Below are 13,563 nucleotides of genomic sequence, written 5' to 3'. Positions count from 1 at the left end.
GGGCGGCAGGTAGCCTAGTGGTTAGAGTGTGGGGGCGGCAGGTAGCCTGGTGGTTAGAGTGTAGGGGCGGCAGGTAGCCTAGTGGTTAGAGTGTAGGGCGGCAGGTAGCGTAGTGGTTAGAGTGTGGGGGCGGCAGGTAGCCTGGTGGTTAAAGTGTAGGGGCGGCAGGTAGCCTAGTGGTTAGAGTGTAGGGGTGGCAGGTAGCCTAGTGGTTAGAGTGTAGGGGTGGCAGGAAGCCTAGTGGTTAGAGTGTAGGGGCGGAGGTAGCCTAGTGGTTAGGGTGGGGGCGGCAGGTAGCCTAGTGGTTAGAGTGTAGGGGCAGCAGGTAGTCTAGTGGTTAGAGTGTAGGGGTGGCAGGTAGCCTGGTGGTTAGAGTGTAGGGGCAGCAGGTAGTCTAGTGGTTAGAGTGTAGGGGCGGCAGGTAGCCTAGTGGTTAGAGTGTAGGGGCGGCAGGTAGCCTAGTGGTTAGAGTGTAGGGGTGGCAGGAAGCCTAGTGGTTAGAGTGTGGGGGCGGCAGGTAGCCTAGTGGTTAGAGTGTAGGGGCAGCAGGCAGTGGTTAGAGTGTAGGGGCGGCAGGTAGCCTAGTGGTTAGAGTGTAGGGGTGGCAGGTAGCCTAGTGGTTAGAGTGTAGGGGTAGCAGGTAGCCTAGTGGTTAGAGTGTAGGGGTGGCAGGTAGCGTAGTGTTTAGAGTGTAGGGGTGGCAGGTAGCCTAGTGTTTAGAGTGTAGGGGTGGCAGGTAGCCTAGTGGTTAGAGTGTAGGGGTGGCAGGTAGCCTAGTGTTTAGAGTGTAGGGGCGGCAGTTAGCCTAGTGGTTAGAGTGTAGGGGTGGCAGGTAGCCTAGTGGTTAGAGTGTAGGGGTGGCAGGTAGCGTAGTGTTTAGAGTGTAGGGGTGGCAGGTAGCCTAGTGTTTAGAGTGTAGGGGTGGCAGGTAGCCTAGTGGTTAGAGTGTAGGGGTGGCAGGTAGCCTAGTGTTTAGAGTGTAGGGGCGGCAGTTAGCCTAGTGGTTAGAGTGTAGGGGTGGCAGGTAGCCTAGTGGTTAGAGTGTAGGGGTGGCAGGTAGCCTAGTGGTTAGAGTGTAGGGGTGGCAGGTAGCCTAGTGGTTAGAGTTTGGTTAGAGTGGTTAGAGTTTAGGGGCGGTAGGGTAGCCTAGTGGTTAGAGTGTAGGGGCGGCAGGTAGCCTAGTGGTTAGAGTGTAGGGGCGGCAGGTAGCCTAGTGGTTAGAGTGTAGGGGTGGCAGGTAGCCTAGTGGTTAGAGTTTAGGGGCGGTAGGGTAGCCTAGTGGTTAGAGTTTAGGGGCGGTAGGGTAGCCTAGTGGTTAGAGTGTAGGGCGGCAGGTAGCCTAGTGGTTAGAGTGTAGGGGCGGCAGGTAGCCTAGTGGTTAGAGTTTAGGGGCGGTAGGGTAGCCTAGTGGTTAGAGTTTAGGGGCGGTAGGGTAGCCTAGTGGTTAGAGTGTAGGGGCGGCAGGTAGCCTAGTGGTTAGAGTGTAGGGGCAGCAGGTAGCCTAGTGGTTAGAGTGTAGGGGCAGCAGGTAGCCTAGTGGTTAGAGTGTAGGGGCAGCAGGTAGCCTAGTGGTTAGAGTGTAGGGGCGGCAGGGTAGCCTAGTGGTTAGAGTGTAGGGGCAGCAGGTAGCCTAGTGGTTAGAGTGTAGGGGCGGCAGGGTAGCCTAGTGGTTAGAGTGTAGAGGTGGCAGGGTAGCCTAGTGGTTAGAGTGTAGAGGTGGTAGGTAGCCTAGTGGTTAGAGTGTAGAGGTGGTAGGTAGCCTAGTGGTTAGAGTGTAGAGGTGGCAGGGTAGCCTAGTGGTTAGAGTGTAGAGGTGGCAGGGTAGCCTAGTGGTTAGAGTGTAGGGGTGGCAGGGTAGCCTAGTGGTTAGAGTGTAGGGGCGGCAGGTAGCCTAGTGGTTAGAGTGTAGGGGTGGCAGGTAGTCTAATGGTTAGAGTGTAGGGGCGGCAGGTAGCCTAGTGGTTAGAGTGTAGAGGTGGCAGGTTGCTGAGTTGTTCTGCCCCTGAATCTGTCCTTCTGCCCCTGAACAAGGCAGTTAACCTACTATTCCCTGGTAGGCTGTCATTGTAAATAAAAACGTGTTCTTAATTGACTTGTCTAGTTAAGTAAAGAAAGTGATTTCTCCACCATTCTGATGCATTCCAATTCCCACATTCATGCACATTTTCTACACCCACAGCATACCAATATTTAAAAGTAGCCTAAACCAGAGAGCAATATCTTAGATAGATGTGCAGTACCAATCAGGCAGAAGCCTCTACTCTCCCCAGCTGTGGTAAGAAACCCCTGAGGTATTGCTCCACAAGCCACCCTGTAAAAACCAGCCACATCACATCTGGGTCCCAGCAGGTGCTGTGAGGTCCCAGCATACATCATCATTCAGTTCAGTAGTGGACTGGTATCCCTCTGGCAGTGCCCATGCTTTCAACTCTGATGTGATCATAAGCATCAGAAATCTGGACCAAGCACAAGGGATGGACATGATGTGCAGAGTATAGGTTACGAGTGACCACTACAATGAAGAGAGGAATAGTAAAGTATAGTGAAGTACACAAGTGATGGACGTTTGAATTAGGCATGCTAAAGGGGGCAACTTTCGACCAACACCTTTTTCATCATGCTACTTCAATGTTGCCTAACCTGAGTCTGGTTATCGGTTATTGTGGCTCCTTGAGGATGAAGCATTCTGTACACTTTGTTGATATTTCTACTAAGCGTTTAGAAGGACAAGGCAAGGAGAGGCAAACGTCGCAGACTCATCAATATTCTGCACAGCGGCTCTACGGCCAAAATATTCCCGATAAGAACAGCAAGGAATAATTGCCAAAGATAACTTTTTATTTAATCAATCATTATCTCTGATACTTGTCTTTCTGCTGTTAAAAAAAATAATAAATTGTAATCGCTTTCATCTCACCTATCACTTATCAGCAGGCATGTCAGAGTCGTGTTTGACAGTTTCCGTCAGCAGAAAGGAATATGGCTTTGGGAACTAGGTCAATGCAACCTAATTGTTTGGTGGTACATAAAACAATGGCTGTTTCTAGGAAATGTTGCAGTGTAATAAGGCTCTTTAGCAAAACTAATGCTGAAAAGTTAAAGATGGAGAATGATTGTGGTTTCCACGGGCTGTCGATTTACAGATATGCATGAGTAGATAAAACATGTTAATTTAAAACTGAATGCATGTCTATTCGGCCCCCCCTTATGTCCACAACTGCCACAGAATATATTATTTGGCCTTGATGATTGCAAGAGAGTATTATGTGGAACCATCACAGTCTGAGCGGAACCCTGAAGCTTCTCTTCTGATTTTGAATCATCTCTATCGTACTGTAGTCTGGATCTCTGGAGGATCGGAATTCTACTTCTTTTTCAAGGTATTGTGTGTGTGTGTGTGTGTGTGTGTGTGTGTGTGTGTGTGTGTGTGTGTGTGTGTGTGTGTGTGTGTGTGTGTGTGTGTGTGTGTGTGTGTGTGTGTGTGTGTGTGTGTGTGTGTGTGTGTGTGTGTGTGTGTGTGTGTGTGTGTGTGTGTGTGTGTGTGTGTGTGGAGATATAACCTGCAGGGTTGTGAATGTGTGGTTATCCAACTGAGTCAAAAGGTGACTGTCCTCTTTGAAGGGAACACAGTATACCTGAAAAACTGTGGTTTACATGCATGCAGGCTGAGCTTGAAAATAGCATAGTGGAATTCGATTAGGCTGCACTCCTCCAACCCCGGGACCCCGGGGTCTGAGAGAAATACTGGGTGTGTTTATGCATTTAAAACCTTCCCTTCAACTTGTCAGTACTTTCATTCCTGGACAAATTACGTTGCTGCATTTTTTGCTTCAATGCTCATTTCAGTATTGGCTCTTCATTTCTAGTATCTGTCTCCTATCTCATGAAAGAACAGGAGCTGTCAGGCAGCACACAGCTCCTATCTTATATAACATGAGCTGTCAGGCAGCACACAGCTCCTATCTTATATAACAGGAGCTGCCAGGCAGCACACAGCTCCTATCTTATATAACATGAGCTGTCAGGCAGCACACAGCTCCTATCTTATATAACAGGAGCTGCCAGGCAGCACACAGCTCCTATCTTATATAACATGAGCTGTCAGGCAGCACACAGCTCCTATCTTATATAACATGAGCTGCCAGGCAGCACACAGCTCCTATCTTATATAACATGAGCTGCCAGGCAGCACACAGCTCCTATCTTATATAACATGAGCTGCCAGGCAGCACACAGCTCCTATCTTATATAACATGAGCTGTCAGGCAGCACACAGCTCCTATCTTATATAACATGAGCTGTCAGGCAGCACACAGCTCCTATCTTATATAACATGAGCTGCCAGGCAGCACACAGCTCCTATCTTATATAACATGAGCTGCCAGGCAGCACACAGCTCCTATCTTATATAACATGAGCTGCCAGGCAGCACACAGCTCCTATCTTATATAACATGAGCTGCCAGGCAGCACACAGCTCCTATCTTATATAAGATGAGCTGCCAGGCAGCACACAGCTCCTATCTTATATAACATGAGCTGCCAGGCAGCACACAGCTCCTATCTTATATAACATAAGCAGTCAGGCAGCACACAGCTCCTATCTTATATAACAGGAGCTGTCAGGCAGCACACAGCTCCTATCTTATATAACATGAGCTGTCAGGCAGCACACAGCTCCTATCTTATATAACATGAGCTGTCAGGCAGCACACAGCTCCTATCTTATATAACAGGAGCTGTCAGGCAGCACACAGCTCCTATCTTATATAACATGAGCTGTCAGGCAGCACACAGCTCCTATCTTATATAACAGGAGCTGTCAGGCAGCACACAGCTCCTATCTTATATAACAGGAGCTGTCAGGCAGCACACAGCTCCTATCTTATATAACATGAGCTGTCCGGCAGCACACAGCTCCTATCTTATATAACAGGAGCTGTCAGGCAGCACACAGCTCCTATCTTATATAACATGAGCTGTCAGGCAGCACACAGCTCCTATCTTATATAACATGAGCTGTCAGGCAGCACACAGCTCCTATCTTATATAACAGGAGCTGTCAGGCAGCACACAGCTCCTATCTTATATAACAGGAGCTGTCAGGCAGCACACAGCTCCTATCTTATATAACAGGAGCTGTCAGGCAGCACGCAGTACAGTATACATGTGGATGTAACCTATGTATCAATGTGCATATACAGTACCACAGTCTGGGATGGACACATAACATATGAACATCACACATTCCCACAACTAAGAACATACAAATCATTACAATAGCAGCGGCATAACAAGGTAGAGGCCTTATGCATCCGGTGATGTTAATACATTCTATGATGATGTTAATACATTCTGTGATGTTAATACATTCTGTGATGTTAATACATTCTATGATGTTAATACATTCTGTGATGTTAATACATTCTGTGATGTTAATACATTCTGTGATGTTAATACATTCTATGATGTTAATACATTCTGTGATGTTAATACATTCTGTGATGTTAATACATTCTATGATGATGTTAATACATTATGTGATGTTAATACATTCTGTGATGTTAATACATTCTATGATGTTAATACATTCTGTGATGTTAATACATTCTGTGATGTTAATACGTTCTATGATGTTAATACATTCTATGATGATGTTAATACATTCTGTGATGTTAATACATTCTGTGATGTTAATACATTCTATGATGTTAATACATTCTGTGATGTTAATACATTCTGTGATGTTAATACATTCTGTGATGTTAATACATTCTATGATGTTAATACATTCTGTGATGTTAATACATTCTGTGATGTTAATACATTCTATGATGTTAATACATTCTGTGATGTTAATACAATCTGTGATGTTAATACATTCTGTGATGTTAATACATTCTGTGATGTTAATAAATTCTGTGATGTTAATACATTCTATGATGTTAATACATTCTATGATGTTAATACATTCTGTGATGATGTTAATACATTCTGTGATGTTAATACATTCTGTGATGATGTTAATACATTCTGTGATGTTAATACATTCTGTGATGATGTTAATACATTCTGTGATGTTAATACATTCTGTGATGATGTTAATACATTCTGTGATGATGTTAATACATTCTGTGATGTTAATACATTCTGTGATGATGTTAATACATTCTGTGATGTTAATACATTCTGTGATGATGTTAATACATTCTGTGATGATGTTAATACATTCTGTGATGTTAATACATTCTGTGATGATGTTAATACTTTATGTGATGTTAATACATTCTGTGATGTTAATACATTCTGTGATGATGTTAATACATTCTGTGATGTTAATACATTCTGTGATGTTAATACATTCTATGATGTTAATACATTCTGTGATGTTAATACATTCTGTGATGTTAATACATTCTATGATGTTAATACATTCTGTGATGATGTTAATACATTCTGTGATGTTAATACATTCTGTGATGATGTTAATACATTCTGTGATGTTAATACATTCTGTGATGATGTTAATACATTCTGTGATGTTAATACATTCTGTGATGATGTTAATACATTCTATGATGTTAATACATTATGTGATGTTAATACATTCTATGATGTTAATACATTCTGTGATGTTAATACATTCCGTGATGTTAATACATTCTGTGATGTTAATACATTATGTGATGTTAATACATTATGTGATGTTAATACAATCTGTGATGTTAATACATTATATGATGTTAATACATTCTGTGATGATGTTAATACATTATGTGATGTTAATACATTCTGTGATGTTAATACATTCTGTGATGATGTTAATACATTCTGTGAGGTTAATACATTCTGTGATGATGTTAATACATTCTGTCATGTTAATACATTCTGTGACATTCTGTGATGATGTTAAAACATTCTGTGATGATGTTAATACATTCTGTGATGATGTTAATACATTCTGTGATGTTAATACATTCTGTGATGTTAATACATTCTGTGATGATGTTAATACATTCTGTGATGTTAATACATTATGTGATGTTGATACATTCTGTGATGTTAATACAATCTGTGATGATGTTAATACATTCTGTGATGTTAATACATTCTGTGATGTTAATACATTCTAGGATGTTAATACATTCTGTGATGTTAATACATTCTGTGATGTTAATACATTCTGTGATGTTAATACATTCTATGATGTTAATACATTCTGTGATGTTAATACATTCTGTGATGTTAATACATTCTGTGATGTTAATACATTCTGTGATGATGTTAATACATTATGTGATGTTAATACATTCTGTGATGTTAATACATGCTGTGATGTTAATACATTCTGTGATGATGTTAATACATTCTGTGATGTTAATACATTCTGTGATGATGTTAATACATTATGTGATGTTAATACATTCTGTGATGTTAATACATTCTGTGATGATGTTAATACATTCTGTGATGATGTTAATACATTCTGTGAGGTTAATACATTCTGTGATGATGTTAATACATTCTGTCATGTTAATACATTCTGTGACATTCTGTGATGATGTTAAAACATTATGTGATGATGTTAATACATTCTGTGATGATGTTAATACATTCTATGATGTTAATACATTCTGTGATGTTTATACATTCTGTGACGTTAATACATTCTGTGATGATGTTAATACATTCTGTGATGTTAATACATTCTGTGATGTTAATACATTCTGTGATGATGTTAATACATTCTGTGATGTTAATACATTCTGTGATGTTAATACATTCTGGGATGTTAATAGATTCTGTGATGATGTTAATACATTCTAGGATGTTAATACATTCTATGATGTTAATATATTCTGTGATGTTAATACATTATGTGATGTTAATACATTATGTGATGTTAATACAATCTGTGATGTTAATACATTATATGATGTTAATACATTCTGTGATGATGTTAATACATTCTGTGATGATGTTAATACATTCTGTGATGTTAATACATTCTGTGATGATGTTAATACATTCTGTGATGATGTTATTCTGTGATGATGTTAATACATTCTGTGATGATGTTAATACATTCTGTGATGTTAATACATTCTGTGATGATGTTAATACATTCTGTGATGATGTTAATACATTCTGTGAGGTTAATAACTTCTGTGATGATGTTAATACATTCTGTGATGTTAATACATTCTGTGACATTCTGTGATGATGTTAATACATTCTGTGATGATGTTAATACATTCTGTGATGATGTTAATACATTCTATGATGTTAATACATTCTGTGATGTTAATACATTCTGTGACGTTAATACATTCTGTGATGTTAATACATTCTATGATGTTAATACATTCTGTGATGTTAATACATTCTGTGATGATGTTAATACATTCTGTGATGTTAATACATTCTGTGATGTTAATACATTCTGTGATGATGTTAATACATTCTGTGATGTTAATACATTCTGTGATGTTAATACATTCTGTGATGATGTTAATACATTCTGTGATGTTAATACATTCTGTGATGTTAATACATTCTGTGATGTTAATACATTCTGTGATGTTAATACATTCTATGATGTTAATATATTCTGTGATGTTAATACATTCTATGATGTTAATACATTCTATGATGTTAATACATTCTGTGATGTTAATACATTCTGTGATGTTAATACAATTTTATACAAATGTATTTTGTGTATTAACATCATGGAATGTACTATTTATTTTTGAAATTGTATTTGAAATTAATACTTTACATGCCCTTAACCAACATTGCAGTTTTAAGAAAAAATAAGTACAAAATGTATATATGATCAGAATGACAGTATAAGGTGAGGAAATATTAAGTAAATTAATGTCTAAATTATTATTGGTATTCAAATACATGATGTTTACATGTTTTAAAATCCAAAGCAGTGGTAAAAATGGGGCTTCTGTTAAGCACATCACCCTGACTCTGACAAAAGAGAGAGACAGTGCTATCTAGCAAAATATCAAAACTCAATCTTATTGTTCATTATTGGGAATTTGTGAAGCAAGTTTTTCCATGTCTTAAAGTTTCCCTGTCTATACATGTCAGAGGGATCTCTGTCTCTTTAGGATCTCTCTCAATGGAACACATCACCCAGCGCTGCAAAAGAGAAGCACATCACCCAGCGCTGCAAAAGAGAAGCACATCACCCAGCGCTGCAAAAGAGAAGCACATCACCCAGCGCTGCAAAAGAGAAGCACATCACCCAGCGCTGCAAAAGAGAAGCACATCACCCAGCGCTGCAAAAGAGAAGCACATCACCCAGCGCTGCAAAAGAGAAGCACATTACCCAGCGCTGCAAAAGAGAAGCACATTACCCAGCGCTGCAAAAGAGAAGCACATTACCCAGCACTGCAAAAGAGAAGCACATTACCCAGCACTGCAAAAGAGAAGCACATCATCCTGGGTTGCAAAAGAGAAGCACATTACCCAGCACTGCAAAAGAGAAGCACATCAACCTGGGTTGCAAAAGAGAAGCACATTACCCAGCACTGCAAAAGAGAAGCACATTACCCAGCACTGCAAAAGAGAAGCACATCACCCTGGGTTGCAAAAGAGAAGCACATTACCCAGCACTGCAAAAGAGAAGCACATTACCCAGCACTGCAAAAGAGAAGCACATCACCCTGGGTTGCAAAAGAGAAGCACATCACCCAGCACTGCAAAAGAGAAGCATATTACCCAGCACTGCAAAAGAGAAGCACATCACCCTGGGTTGCAAAAGAGAAGCACATTACCCAGCACTGCAAAAGAGAAGCACATCACCCAGCGCTGCAAAAGAGAAGCACATCACCCAGCGCTGCAAAAGAGAAGCACATCACCCAGCACTAACAAAAGAGACAGGACAATCTTCACAAGCTTCAGCGGGGCCGTGAATAGCTGCGGAATGAGCGAAGGGTCAGCACAGCAACAGTTAGGAGGGGCCGCGTGGACCTGTATAAAATTGGATCTGCCATCTCTGAAAAATGTGCTGTTGATTTGATACTCTTCAGTCTGGCTTTTGTAGGGAGGGATGTCCGGACAACTGATGAAGATAAATGCCAGGTGTTTCCTTTAGAAGAACAGAAACAAGCAGATCACGAGGGGCCTAGAGCAGCAGTGATAGCCTACTTGTGGCCAGCAGCAGCAGCAGTGATAGCCTACTTGTGACCAGCAGAAGCACCAGTGATAGCCTACTTGTGACCAGCAGAAGCACCAGTGATAGCCTACTTGTGGCCAGAAGCAGCAGTGATAGCCTACTTGTGGCCAACAGCATCACCAGCAGCACAAGGATGTGGCATTAGAATATAGAATGTCACTGTGAGTGTACCACAGGCTCTACTCTGCTCCAGTCCAGCCATCTGAAGAGTGTTTGGAGTGTTTTTGGTGGCATGTAGCCTTAGTGGCATTTTCTACGCAGATTTCAATGAGCTTAAACTATTTAGAATCACAGAGGGCTCTGTCTAGTACCCGGCAGCCTGCATGCTAACGGATGATGTATCTTAAATGGTACCCTATTCCCAATATAGAGCAGTATTTTTGACCAGGCCTTATAGGGCTCAAATAGGGAATAGGGTATCATTTGGGACGCAACTGGAGAGCACTCCCTGGAGTCTCTGTTTACCAAACCACGTTGGATTTGCTGCTCTCATGCAGGCAGGCAGGCAGGCAGGCAGGCAGGCAGGCAGGCAGACAGACAGACAGACAGACAGACAGACAGACAGACAGACAGACAGACAGACAGACAGACAGACAGACAGACAGACAGACAGACAGACAGACAGACAGACAGACCTCCTGAGTCTATTTCAGCCAGAATCTGATAAAAGTTGCCAAACTGAGGAGGATGTAAATCTCTTTAGAAAGGAAAAACAGCAACCATGGTTACAAGCGCAATCCTCCGTTCTGAAAAACACTTTAAACAGAAAATATTTAAATGTCAAACAACAAAATGAGGACGCAGTTAAAAAAAAAAATGTCTCCATTATTTTCTTTACAGCTAGAGGGTGTTATTTAAGGATGTTAATAAACGGGAGAATGGAGGATATTTCCTTTGTTCTCTTTGAGTTTCACCAGACTGTGAGAAAGTGGAGCCAATGCGCATTTAAACTTTTATTTTTTATTTTTATTAAATGTTTGAAGAGTTAGACAATCAGACACAGAGTCTCTTGTGTCATTATATATATTTTTTTTCATCATTGTTTTTTTTTTTGTTTTGCACTTTGATATCCAAAACAAAATCTATCTCAGCGGGTGTCTGTGAAATAAATTGCTATCTTTCTCAGAACTGGGCATCTTGATGATCAAGAGGACCAACTGTTTAAGGCAACGCAAGAAGGGAATGTGGCTCACTTGTTCGTCCAATGCTGCAGGCGAGAGGCCTTCCAGTAATGACTATGTTTGTAACAATAAACCACATCAGATTAAACTATGTATGGCTACATCATGTCACAATAATGTGTGTTCCAATTCTGATTTGAACAGTTCTTTTGTAAGAGTGTAAACAACACCCTAATAAATTCTATTTCATGAAAATAAATACATTTTCGAGGCTAAATTATCCTCACTAAAGGGAAAATCTACAGTCCTGTGAAAAATAATTTCCCTCCTTTCTGATGTATTCATTTTTGCATATTTTTGATACTGAATGTTATCAGATCTTTAACCAAAACCTAATATTAGATAACCTGAGTTTATAAATAAGGAAAAAAAATGTATACTTATTTTATTTATTTAAATGATTTAACTATGATTTAACTAATTTAGATCTTTAACCAAAACCTAATATTAGATAACCTGAGTTTACAAATCATTTAAAAAATATATATTTTATTAATCAACCAATTCCCCTGTGCCCCTCACACTCAGTAACTGGTTGTGCCACCTTTAACTACAAATGACTGCAACCAAATTCTTCTTGTAGTTGTTGATCAGTCTCTCACGTCGCTGTGGAGGAATTTTGGCCCACTCCTGTATGCTAAACAAGTTTAAAACTCAGTAACATTTGTGGGTTTTCAACTGCTCGTTTCAAGTCCTACCATAACATCTCATTTGGGACGAGGTCTGGACTTTGACTAGGCCATTCCAAAACTAAAAATGTGTTCCTTTTTAGCCATTTTCATGTGGACTTCATTGTGTGTTTTGGATCATTGCCTTGCTGCATGACACAACTCCACTTCAGTTCCAGCTCACAGACAGATGGCCTGACATTCTCCTGTAGAAATGATCTGATACAGAGTAGAATTCATGGTTTCTCCTATTAAGGCAAGTCGTCCAAGTCATGAGACGGCAAAGCATCCCCAAACCATCACAGTACCACCACCATGCTTGGTATGAGGTTCATACTGTGGAATGCAGTGATTGGTTTTCACCAGGCATAATGGAACCCATGTCGTCCAATAGGCATCTGACAGCATCTTGATGATCATCAAGACTCATGGAAGATTGTTTAACGGACAGATGAGTCAAAAGCAGAACTTTTTGAGCGACATGGATTTGAGATACCTCAAAATGTAGTGTATATGCCATCGTCAATAACACATCATCTTTAACACTCCTGTTATGTTCGTTTCATGTTAATTAATTCTGTGTTCCTGGTCCAAAATGGCCGCCCCCATTATAGCTGATTATAAATCCATAATAATACATATGTTATCACCTAATGTTTTGTTCAATCTTTTTATCAACTTAAGTTCTTGTGAACATTACACGTTTTGAACTTCTATTTGCTATTTATGGCCTGTAGGCCTCATTGACCTGAGCTCATAAAACTAGTTTTTGAGTTTTAAAAAATCTGTATGAATTATTTAGACTATAACAAATAGTCAGATGAAACAAACTGTGCTATTTCTCACAGACTACTTTGTGTCAAAGTTTAACAAGGACTCTCTCCTCCTCACCAGTGTCATGATCAAAGATAGGATCAAGAGCCTCACATACAGTATATTGTTTGGTCATTGTGCTGCCACAGAATGAATTGTGAGCAAAGGCCTCAAAAAAGCTTTATATACCAGAGCTGAAAGAAAACTTCTATATATATTATTGAAACAATGTTGCGATTGCTTGTGAGAATGCCAACAGCTGTGGGGTTCCCGTGGGGGAAATATTCTATTGGGGAAAGGTTCCTGCGGGGGTTGCCATGGAAGCAAAGAAGTAGATTGAGGTCTGTGTGTGTGTGCTCAAACACACATGCATGTGGGGGTCTGGGAGAGGAACCGTGTCCATCTGATGAATGGGCATGTACCTGATCTCGATTTTAAACACTAATTGCAGTCTCACCCGTTCATTTCTAATAACCGGTTATTTTTGACCAGGAACACCACAGCTGTACAAGAGTTAAATAAAACACCCGAAATGTAATGAGAATCATCAAAGTGCATGTTGTGTGTTGTATGTTGATGTCCTGTGTGGGCAAAGTCATGGAACCTTATGCCGATCAGATTAAATCAGAACTTCATTTTTCAGTGAAAAAAAAATAAAAATCGGTCCAATTCAACCGGAACACTGCAGAAGGGTTAATACAGTAGGA

This window comes from Oncorhynchus keta, chromosome 30, assembly GCF_023373465.1.
Source record: "Oncorhynchus keta strain PuntledgeMale-10-30-2019 chromosome 30, Oket_V2, whole genome shotgun sequence".
In the NCBI taxonomy this organism is placed as follows: Eukaryota; Metazoa; Chordata; class Actinopteri; order Salmoniformes; family Salmonidae; genus Oncorhynchus; species Oncorhynchus keta.
Note: the sequence above shows the minus strand (reverse complement) of the source record.